Below are 11,737 nucleotides of genomic sequence, written 5' to 3' on the forward strand. Positions count from 1 at the left end.
TGGGTCGTGCAACGCATGTGTTAATTGCGTTAAATATTTTAACGTGATAAATTTAAAAAATAATTAATTACCGCCGTTAACGGGATAAATTTGATCACCCTACCTTAAGCCTACACTAAAGCCTCTGGATGAGTGTAACATATTATGTCTGTAACGTTAAATACAAAATATAAATGTATATTAAAAAAAAGGCATGTCCGATATTTTTTCGCCGATTCCGATACTTTGAAAATGACGTGATCGGACCCGATCAATCGGGATGCCGACATCTCTAGTGATTAATGCTTTCGTTTTTGTTCCAAAATTGTGTGTCGATATCTCCTGTTCGTTAAGAGAATTAAAGAACCTGTAAAAAGAAAAAAAAAAAAATAGACTTTCTTTTCCTTTACATCATGATGACAATATTTTAGAAGTTGGTTCCAAAATCTCCAATTCAAACAAACTGGATGTTGAGCAATGTCTCTGAACCAATTGTAATTCTTGTAGGAAAGTCAAATCTGTAATGACTGTCCTGTAACTAATCAAACCCTGTTCGGACTTTGAAGGGAGGACAAAAACCTTAGTGTATTAATCTTATTAGGATTGTACATCTTCATGGTGTCATTTGAGCAGACAAATGAACGAATGCCTGTTTATCTGCGTTTAAACTACGTGGCTATACCTATAGCCATCACTCAGGGTCCATATTGCCACGATTAAATTGCTTAGGGTGATTGTAATGAAGTTAAAGAAACCGCACTGGCCGAGCTCACAAGGCTATTTCGGCATTCCCCCACCCCTTTTTTTTTTTATCTGTCCCAGATTGGTAGGGCCCTTCCATAAGATGAAGAGAGGAGAAATCAAAATAAATGGAGTCCATTAAAAGCAGCAATGCATCAACTGTTTGATAAAGTGATTAATAAACAGCCTGGGATTGTGATTGATTAAAGCATTTAATCAAAGTGCTAAAGAAGCCCTATTGCCAATGATGCATAAATAACCTGCATGCCTTAAAGGTATAAAAGGTGCAACACACCGCATAAAATAATCATTTTTGATCAGTCAAAACTTGTACAGTGTCCTGAACTTAAACACATTTTTTGGTCCCTGGTCTTCAGGTAACTCAGTTCTATTGAAACAAAGAAGACTCATGCTACTCTGTGTGCTGCAGCATTAGACTTTCCCACACTTTGTAATCAATGGATAAAATCCCTGACAAATATCAAGGTAGACAATGAGTGGGCAGTCACGTGGAAACGGCAGCACTTGTAAGCCTTAAATGTCATTCACTAATGCATAGTGATAAATTGTGTCAATTGTCATCCTAAGCTTGGTAAAGTTCAGTTTTAATGTATAGCGCATTAAGATGCCAAATTACAGACAGTGTGATCATTGACAATGAGCAACCCGGGTTGCTTGAGCACCTCAGGTTAAAATACTTTGTGTTTAGACGTGGCATTCCCAGGAAAAATTGGCTTCTATTTTGCGAATGGAAATCTTTTATTTATCTTTTTTTCTCTCTAATGAACAGCACAAATTGATAGAGAGTAATGTCAGGAATAATTACTGCAGTCGGAAAAAAACTTGTGTCCTTTCATCTTTTTGAGGCTGTGGTGTTACATATTGTATTCCTTTTTAAAAATAAACTGAGCTATAAGACAATGCGAATGCAGTTAAATATCTTATGTTGAATTTTCTCAGCTTGGTTGGGTCTTTTTAGCAATGAATTACAATATGTTAAGGTTGAAATGCTAATCCTGCACCAATCTTTGGTGAGTGGGTTGCAGATATTTGTCTACCTATTGGCCAAATAGCAGACATGTGCATTGTTTTCAATAGTTTGACTCTGACTCACAGCATCATCTCGATATACAGTGTATCACAAAAGTGAGTACACCCCTCGCATTTCTGCAGATATTTAAGTATATCTTTTCATGGGAAACACTGACAAGAATGACACTTTGACACAATGAAAAGTAGTCTGTGTGCAGTTTATATAATAGAGTTAATTCATTTTCCCCTCAAAATAACTCAAAATACAGCCATTAATATCTAAACCACTTTCAACAAAAGTGAGTACACCTCTTTGAAAAAACGTACATCCCTAAATGTCCAAATTGAATACTGCTTGTCACTTTCCCTCCAAAATTTTATGTGGCTGATTACAGGAGTGCTGTCAGCATTGCTTTGTTGACATGTCTTCAGCAAACTGTTTGCGGGCTTTCTTGTGTGATACACTGTACTCTGTTCAAAATTTAAGTAATACTTATTTAGTTTGAGTTTTTTTGTTTTTGTTTTCAGAGGTCAGCATCCTTTCATTGCTTGCTATTCAATTTTGGAATTATACAAAAATTCCTAACCTATTTTAGAGTCAAGTTATTTGGCTCTGTTACCAGTTGACTTATCCATCACTGGCTCTGTTCCAATTATTCAGCTTTTTTTTTTTCCTTTAATGCTTTAAGGCCATTGTAGTTGTTGCTCATGTTCAGCAACTGAGCCAAACAAGTTATTGTAGGTGTTTGATGTACTAATAGTGCCAACAGCAGATTATGGAGAAAAGAAATATCACAGTATGGATTCCGGAGACCTGTGATTGGTTGTCGACAAAACCGATGTGTACCAACTGTTAGGGTAAGCAACACTATCAAAAAGGTTGTTGAGCCTATCCTAACTGTTTTCAGGCAAAATACTGTATGGGCTGCACCCTGAACTGGTTGCCAGTTAGCGGCAGTGTACAAACTCGAGATTACTGTGTGTGTGTGTGTGTGGGGGGGGGGGGGGGGGGGGGGGGACGAATAAGCTATCAGTTGTCGTCAAGCAAAAATATATTGGTATGAAATTAAAGATCACATATCCTGCATACAGTATATATGTGAATATACACTGCTGGCCAAAAGTATTGGCACCCGTGCAATTCTGTCAGATAATGCTCAATTTCTCAGAGAAAATGATTGCAATTGCAAATGCTTTGGTAGTAATAACTTCATTTGTTTTGCTTGCAATGAAAAAACACAAAAGAGAATGGGGAAAAAATTAAATCATTATTATTTTACACAAAACTCCAAAAATGGGCCAGACAAAAGTATTGGCACCCTTTGAAAAATCATGTGATGCTTCTCTAATTAGTGTAATTAACAGCACCTGCTCCTCACCTGTGGCACATAACAGGTGATGGCAATAACTAAATCACACTTGCAGCCATTGCAGCCAGTTTAAATGGATGAAAGTTTTATCAACATCTGTCCTGTGTCCTTGTGTGCACCACATTGAGAAAAGAAAGAAGACTAAAGAACTGTCTCAGGACTTGAGAAGCAAAATTGTAAGGAAGCATGGGCAATCGCAAGGCTACAAATCCATCCCCAAAGACCTGAATGTTCCTGTGTCTACCGTGCGCAGTGTCATCAATAAGTGTAAAGACCATGGCACTGTAGCTAACCTGCCGAGATGTGGACGGAAAAGAAAAATTGACGAGAGATTTCAACGAAAGATTGTGTGGATGGTGGATGAAGAACCTCGACTAACATCCAGACAAGTTCAAGCTGCTCGCAGTCCGAGGGTACAACAGTGTCAACCCGTACTATCTGTCGGCAACTGAATGAAAAGGGACTGTATGGTAGGATACCCAGGAAGACCTCACTTCTGACCCAGAGACATGAAAAAGCCAGTCTGGAGCTTGCCAAAACTTACCTGACAAAACCAAAAACGTATTGGAAGAATTTTTCTGGTTATATGATACAAAAGTAGAGCTTTTTGTGAAAAGGCATCAACATAGAGTTTACAGGGGAAAAAAACAGAGGCCTTCAAAGAAAAGAACAGTGTCCCCACAGTCAAACATGGCGGAGGTTCCTTATGTTTTGGGGTTGCTTTGCTGCCTCTGCCACTGGACTTCTTGACATTGTGCATAGCATTATGAAGTCCGAAGACTGCAAACAAAATTTGCAGCACAATGTAGGGCCCACTGTGAGAAAGCTGGGTCTCCCTCAGAGGTCATGGGTCTTCCAGCAGGACAATTACCCAAAACACACTTCAAAAAATACTAGAAAATGGTTTGAGAGAAAGCACTGGAGACTTTTAAGGTGGCCAGCAATGAGTCAAGACCTGAATCCCATAGAACACCTGTGGAGAGATCTGAAAATTGTAGTTTGGAGAAGGCACCGTTCAAATCTCAGAGACATGGAGCAGTTGTCCAAAGAAGAATGGTCTAAAATTCCAGCAGAGCATTGTAAGAAACTCATTGATGGATACCGGAAGCGGTTTTTGCAGTTATTTTGTCTAAAGGTTGTGCTACCAAGTATTAGGCTGAGGGTGCCAATACTTTTGTCTGGCCCATTTTTGGAATTTTGTGTAAAATAATAATGTTCTTTTTTTTCCCCATTCTCTTTTGTGTTTTTTCATTGAAGCAAAATAAATGAAGGTATTACTACCAAAGCATTAGTAATTGCAATCATTTTCTGGAAGAAATTGAGCATTAGCTGACAGAATTGCACGGGTGCCAATACTTTTGGCCAGCAGTGTATATGCGAAATATTCGCATTATCATACTTTTTAGCATTTGAGTTTCTAAGTTGCATGTCAACCACACATTAATAGCATGAAATTGTTTAGGAACAATAATTGTTCATGCTCCTTTAACTTTAATCTCAAAGTGGCAAAAGACCTCATTAATAGGCTTTAATCTGTGTTTTTATTGTCACTGTGTATACAGTGCAAGCCGTGTAATCAGAAGTCTTCGACGAAAGAATGCAAGTCCAATGAGTGACATGTGAATGACTTGTTAATTATGCAAATGGGGGTGCGGCATGAACCTGGTAAGTTGCGAGAACTCTGTCATCTCAAAGGGTATGGTGAGTGTGATAATGTAGCGGCGTGGCACCGCTCTCTTGATGTAATGACAGGTCAATTTGACGGCCTTTTATCCTCTGCGCCTTGCTTCTTTTCTCCGTTTAACCACCCCCACCCAGTCCCTGTTTTCCTCCATCCCTTGGACTTCGATTCCCCCTTTTGTTCCATGGGCTGCTCTGCTGACACTCCTCAAGAATAAGAGATGCCACGCAAATGGCGACCCGTTCACACCACGACGACGACCTCTGTCGCATCCCACTGCAACCTCTCACCTAGGAGCTGACAGCGTGATTAATTGAAGAACGTTATGATTTATGAGTATCTTCTCGCGACGATTAACAAGGCAACAGGTGGCGCCGCCAAAGTTGCTACCATGAACACGTCGTAAACGGACAGGCACAATAGTGAATTATGTTGAGAAAACCCTGTTTTGTCTCATGCTGACTGTCAAATGAGTTGAGCCATACATCATTTTGACTTTTTTTTTGTCCGACACTGTCATGAGGTTATTATAGAAGAAATCCCGCCCCCTCCCCATCCAACTTGACAGGTCAGTTTCACGCACATGAACATTGCATGCTCCAACATTGCCCATCAGTTAAGACTCAGCATCCAAAATACATTTTAAAAGGTACCGTTCTATTAATGAAAGAAACATCCATCCAACATCAAATCACTTTAAACAAATGAATAAAATTCAACCAATGAAATCTGATGTTTGGTTTGAATTTTAGGCCAACAGAATTATTTTCAAGGACAAGAATGATGGTACGAGGTTAACAAACTTAGTATTTTATTGCGCAGTTCTTCGAGGCAATTACGGCAATTGAACGATTGTTTTAACTTTCAGTGAGACTACGTATTTGAGCTCATACTAGAAGGCAACTTCAGAGTAGCACAGTGTTTCACTCGCAGCCATCCATGGGTCATTTTTTAGCCTTGTTGTGGCTCATTCTCCTGTTGCATGACCCATGACCTGCAATTTTGACCAAGCTTTCTCTCACTGAGCAGCACATTTCTCGCTAGAATTATTTGTGCCAGATGCAGCAATGCAGCACCAGAACAGAGCACAGACGCAGCATCTCCAAAATAGGGACAGTGTACTGTTCTGTACAATACGAGTTTAACAGTTGGGTACCTTTAACCCTTGGGCGTTATTTTATCTTGACTAAATTCTTGTGATTTTGTCCAAAAAATGGCTTTTCCTTTGAAGTGTGATAACTAAGTCATTTCTGAATATTTTTTCACTTTCAGCCACTCAAAATGTTCAGTGGCGTCAGACCTATCTACACATATAAAGTTTTTTATTTTTTTTAATTTTTCAATGCCCCCTATGGACAATAATAACAGCATTATCCGAATAGCAAAACTAACTATGCTGTATATATATAAAAAACAAAAGTCTAATTTGAATATTCCATATCACATAGTTAGAGGCTTGAATAAGTCGTTAAGTCATAACAACCGATTTTTTTATGCATGCCCAGTTTTTACACATTTGCAGTTTTCTCATTTACACTAAACTCTTGTGATTTTGTCCAAAAAATGGCTTTTCCTTTGAAGTGTGATAACTAAGTCATTTCTGAATATTTTTTCACTTTCAACCACTCAAAATGTTCAGTGGCATCAGACCTATCTACAAATATAAGGTTTTTTATTTTTTTCAATGCCCCCTATGGACAATAATAGCAGCATTATCTGAATAGCAAAACTAACTATGCTGTATATATAAAAAAAACAAAAGTCTAATTTGAATATTCCATATCACATAGTTAGAGGCTTGAATAAGTCGTTAAGTCATAACAACTGATTTTTTTATGCATGCCCAGTTTTTACACATTTGCAGTTTTCTCATTTACACTAAACTCTTGTGATTTTGTCCAAAAAATGGCTTTTCCTTTGAAGTGTGATAACTAAGTCATTTCTGAATATTTTTTCACTTTCAACCACTCAAAATCTTCAGTGGCATCAGACCTATCTACACATATATAGTTTTTTATTTTTTTTATTTTTCAATGCCCCCTATGGACAATAATAGTAGCATTATCCGAATAGCAAAACTAACTATGCTGTATATATATAAAAAACAAAAGTCTAATTTGAATATTCCATATCACATAGTTAGAGGCTTGAATAAGTCGTTAAGTCATAACAACCGATTTTTTTATGCATGCCCAGTTTTTACACATTTGCAGTTTTGTCATTTACACTAAACTCTTGTGATTTTGTCCAAAAAATGGCTTTTCCTTTGAAGTGTGATAACTAAGTCATTTCTGAATATTTTTTCACTTTCAACCACTCAAAATCTTCAGTGGCATCAGACCTATCTACACATATATAGTTTTTTATTTTTTTTATTTTTCAATGCCCCCTATGGACAATAATAGCAGCATTATCCGAATAGCAAAACTAACTATGCTGTATATATATAAAAAACAAAAGTCTAATTTGAATATTCCATATCACATAGTTAGAGGCTTGAATAAGTCGTTAAGTCATAACAACCAATTTTTTTATGCATGCCCAATTTTTACACATTTGCAGTTTTCTCATTTACACTAAACTCTTGTGATTTTGTCCAAAAAATGGCTTTTGCTTTGAAGTGTGATAACTAAGTCATTTCTGAATATTTTTTCACTTTCAACCACTCAAAATCTTCAGTGGCATCAGACCTATCTACACATATATAGTTTTTTATTTTTTTTTATTTTTCAATGCCCCCTATAGACAATAATAGCAGCATTATCCGAATAGCAAAACTAACTATGCTGTATATATATAAAAAACAAAAGTCTAATTTGAATATTCCATATCACATAGTTAGAGGCTTGAATAAGTCCACAAGTCGTAACAACCAATTTTTTTATGCACACCCACTTTTTACACAATTGCAGTTTTCTCATTTACATTCAACTCTTGTGATTTTGTCCAAAAAATGGCTTTTCCTTTGAAGTGTGATAACTAAGTTATTTCTGAATATTTTTTCACTTTCAACCACTCACAATGTTCAGTGCCATCAGACCTATCTAAACATATAGTTTTTTTGTTTTTTGTTTTGGCCCCCTATGGACAATAATAGCAGCATTATCCTAATAGTAAAACTAACTATGCTATATAGGCTATATATAAATCAAACTAAAATATTTTATATTACATAATTACATCATTGGATAAGTAAAAGTCGTAACAATAGATTTTTTTTTTTAGAACAAGACTGTGACAACGTGACAATAACTGATTTGATGATAGAATTTATGTTAACAATTTTACAAAACATACATACAATATAACAGTTAACATAATAACAACATACACAATTCATGATGTGCACTTTGAGATTTGTTGTTCAAATGTAAAGTGCGTTATAAATAAAATGTATTATTATTTATTATTATGTTCGAAGCCCGAAGTGGCTTTGTGCAAAGGCCACATTGTTTGCGCTTGGACGGGGGTCCAGCTCGCTGCTCAACCAAGCCTTCGGCAGAAGGCGGTGGTTCCCGTTTTAGGACTTCTGGCCGAATTAGAGCCTTGCCAAGTTCCTCAAGAAATAGTCGGCGCTTGTAGCTTTTCTTCACGTTCCACTCAGGGTAGATCTCCGTGAACAGCACAAACGAGGGTAGATCTCCGTGAACAGCACAAACGCGCTGCATGACGAAATGTCCGGCATGTGAAAAAACACACATTGGCCACCTGAGTGCGCGCCGGCGGCAGGAGTATGTGCCTCAGGCCTGCAAAGCACAAGCGCACGCAACAATAACAGCTTTGATCTTTGATCAGCTTTTACAAGACAAACCTTGATATGCAAAACATTTGCTTACTCACTCTCGTCATTACCTCGATCGCCGTCATTTTCGTCATGCGCCTGAACGTGGTCATGTCCGTGCCCCCGCCTTCTGCTCCCCGCTTTCATCTCGTTATGTTGTCAACTATTTCCTAATCCTCGTCATCAAAGCCGTCCTCCTCCGGCATCGAAAGTCCGGAAGAATTTGTTCAATGTCTTCTGGGCTCTCCAAAGAAGCGTCCGAACAAAGGTCGTCGTCGTCGGAATCAGGATTTTCTAACACCATTCGAATCGTGTCCTGCGGTGAAATACTTCTCGCCGCCATCGATCACAGTTGTGTTGGAAGAAATGCAAAATGGTGATCCTCGCGAGAACAGAGACTCCCAAAATGCCCAGAACCAATGAGAGTAAAGAAATTCAAACACCCAACCAATAAAAGTTTAAATTCAAACGACAACAATAAACACGTGGTTTTTTGTTTTGGTTTTTTTGCATTTCCGGGAAGTACCTTTTTATTGTCTTGTGCAAACGTGCAAAATTGCAAATACGCATGCCCAAATAGACTTAAAGTGAGCTCAGACAACATTGACACCATTTTTTTTGTAAAGCCAACCGTCTTTATTGCATTAATTTTTGACCGATCTGAAGCTAGCTTCGCAAGCAAATTCATGTATTGGCCTATGGCTCCATCTAGTGACTTCTGGGTGTCAACACAAAAATTTTTTTATCTGCATGTTTTTGACTCGCCAAAGAAGCGATTGCATCAATAATCACGGAAAATGCATTATAAAACATCAGGTTTACAGCATATTAAAAATCATGATTTATAATGGGAGTCAATGAGCCAAAAAATGGCAAAATAACAAGAGTTTAGTGCAAATCTTCCCAGCCTGTTTGCAATAAGTTAGAAATTGCCGGATGGTGCCATTTCGAACTTCTACATGATTTAGTATCCTGCAGGAAATATCAGCTCCCTAGTGTATTTTTTCATATGCTTTTTTTCCTTTTAAACACAGAAAAAAACGAAAAAAGCCAAAAAATGGACAAATAACACCCAGGGGTTAAGGACGTTTAATTCATAAAAAATTGAGACTTGAATTGGCCGTACATAGAGGTGTGCATCGGCACTGCCCTCACGATTCGATTGGATTACGATTCAGAGGGTCACGATTCGATTTGGTTCAATTCGGCAATGCATCGCGATGCCTTAAAGCCTGGGTTGCATTAAAATTCTAAAGCAAAGCATATTTTTCGTGAATCATGAGGCAACACAAGCGGTCAGACATTTAATTGGTGCTTTGAATGAGACCAGGGCTTTCTCTTTTTATTTGTTTTTTACACACAGTAGCAGCCTTTCACACAGTGCAACATCTGAACTCCTGTGCAAAATCAGTAATAACAGTCACTGTATTTTAGTCACAACGACCCATTAATAAAAATATTCAAGTAAATATTAAAGAAAACAACAAAGAAAATATTGTAGTGCAGCAGCATCTTTATCGCAATATCAATCCAGGGATCAGTTCAGTTGCAAACAAAACATCAACTAAATTGCAATGTAGAACAAAAGTAAAAATGTAGGCTTAGCCCACTATATATGTGCAATCAACTTAAAAACGCAATGAGGACCTACCACATAACAATAGAAAATAATGAATTAAAATGAAGTGCAGCAGCATTTTAGCAGCCATAACAATCTGTTTCAACATGAGGAAATATCAGTTTTTTGCAATCGAGAGAGCAGAGAGATAGTAGAGGTTAGCTCGGGCCTAAAAAATCCAGACACGGCCCGCTGGTATTGAAGCGCGACCCGGCTTGGAGTGACGCAGAAAAAAAAAACGCAGCAGCAGCAATTTATTTTCATTTCTTCGAGTTGGCAGAAAAAATGTTTTCTTGATGTTTAAATAGTCTACATATTTTTATCATCATTATTAAAGCATTTACACAACGAAATAACGCAGGGAAAGTTTAATTTAAAAAAAAAAAAAAAAAACCTTGGGTTTTGCAGACACACAGATGAGAAGATTCAAAAGGATCACATTTCTTTTGCTTTTGTGTGCATAAATAAAAGTGTCCTTCGTTACGAATTCTCAGTTGGCAGAAAAAAAACACAAGTTTTCTTAATGTTTAAATAGTCTACATATTTTTATCATCATTATAAAAGCATTTACACAACGAAATAACGCTGGGAAAGTTTAATATAAAAAAAGGAAAAAAAACATGCGATTTTGCAGACACACAGAGGAGAAGATTCAAAAGGATTACCTTTGTGTTGCCTTTGTGTGCATAAATAAAAGTGTCTTTCGTAACGAATCGCAAGCGCCACAGCGGAGGAGAAGAAGAAAAAGCAAGCGGCGCCACTGCTTTCATGTGCGTCCACAAGCAAATGCACAATACAGAGAGCCTGCTCTCGGTTTTATCCTTTTTTTTTTTTTTTAAATAATTTATTAGTCCGGCGCGGCGGCCAGGACCCGACCCGACCTGACCCAAATGTGAATGCTTAACATTTTGGGCCCGACCCGTTCGGGTTCGGGCACAAGATCTAACCTCTAAGAGATAGGCCATAACATAACAATGGCTGAAGCGGAGAAAAAGGGAGCGAGAAAGATTATTGATGCACCTAAGACATTGAAAGCAGACATCTGGAGACATTTTGGCTTCTACGAGGTAGGTGGGAAACTTGACTAGAGTTATGCAGTGTGTAAAAAAATGAAACATGAGAATAATAATACAAATAGGGAAACCAAATCTGTTGCATCACCGGAATTGCGCAGGGAAGATTTTTTAACGTACTTATATATTTTAAAATGCGCTGAATCGATTCGGCTTGTTGCTCGAATCGAATCGTCCATGCCCCGTATCGGGATGCATCGCCGCATCGATTATTGTTGACGCCATTAGCCGTTCAGTATGTTGACAGGCCGCAAAGATTCTGGGAAAGTCTTCCATAGTTTAAGGTGATCAATTGGCAGGTCAGTTTCATGCACATGAACATTGCATGCTCCAACATTGCCCATCAGTTAAGACTCAGCATCCAAAATATATGTTCAAACGTGCAGGTACCTCTCTATTAATGAAAGAAATATTCAAAATGTTCGGAGAAATCACTTTAAAACAACTTATTCAATTGGGGGA

The 11,737-nt window shown here is 37.8% G+C and overlaps 1 long non-coding RNA gene across 1 annotated transcript; it reads right to left on the reverse strand.

Moving 5' to 3' along the window:
- Window positions 1-8,056: 8,056 nt before the first annotated feature.
- Window positions 8,057-9,655, reverse strand: LOC130916300 (uncharacterized). The gene is made up of 2 exons (XR_009063243.1): window positions 8,656-9,655; window positions 8,057-8,549 (listed from the first exon to the last, which is right to left on the reverse strand). It is a non-coding gene; the product is annotated as an uncharacterized LOC130916300 (long non-coding RNA).
- Window positions 9,656-11,737: the final 2,082 nt, after the last annotated feature.

Source organism: Corythoichthys intestinalis, chromosome 5, assembly GCF_030265065.1.
Source record: "Corythoichthys intestinalis isolate RoL2023-P3 chromosome 5, ASM3026506v1, whole genome shotgun sequence".
In the NCBI taxonomy this organism is placed as follows: domain Eukaryota; kingdom Metazoa; phylum Chordata; class Actinopteri; order Syngnathiformes; family Syngnathidae; genus Corythoichthys; species Corythoichthys intestinalis.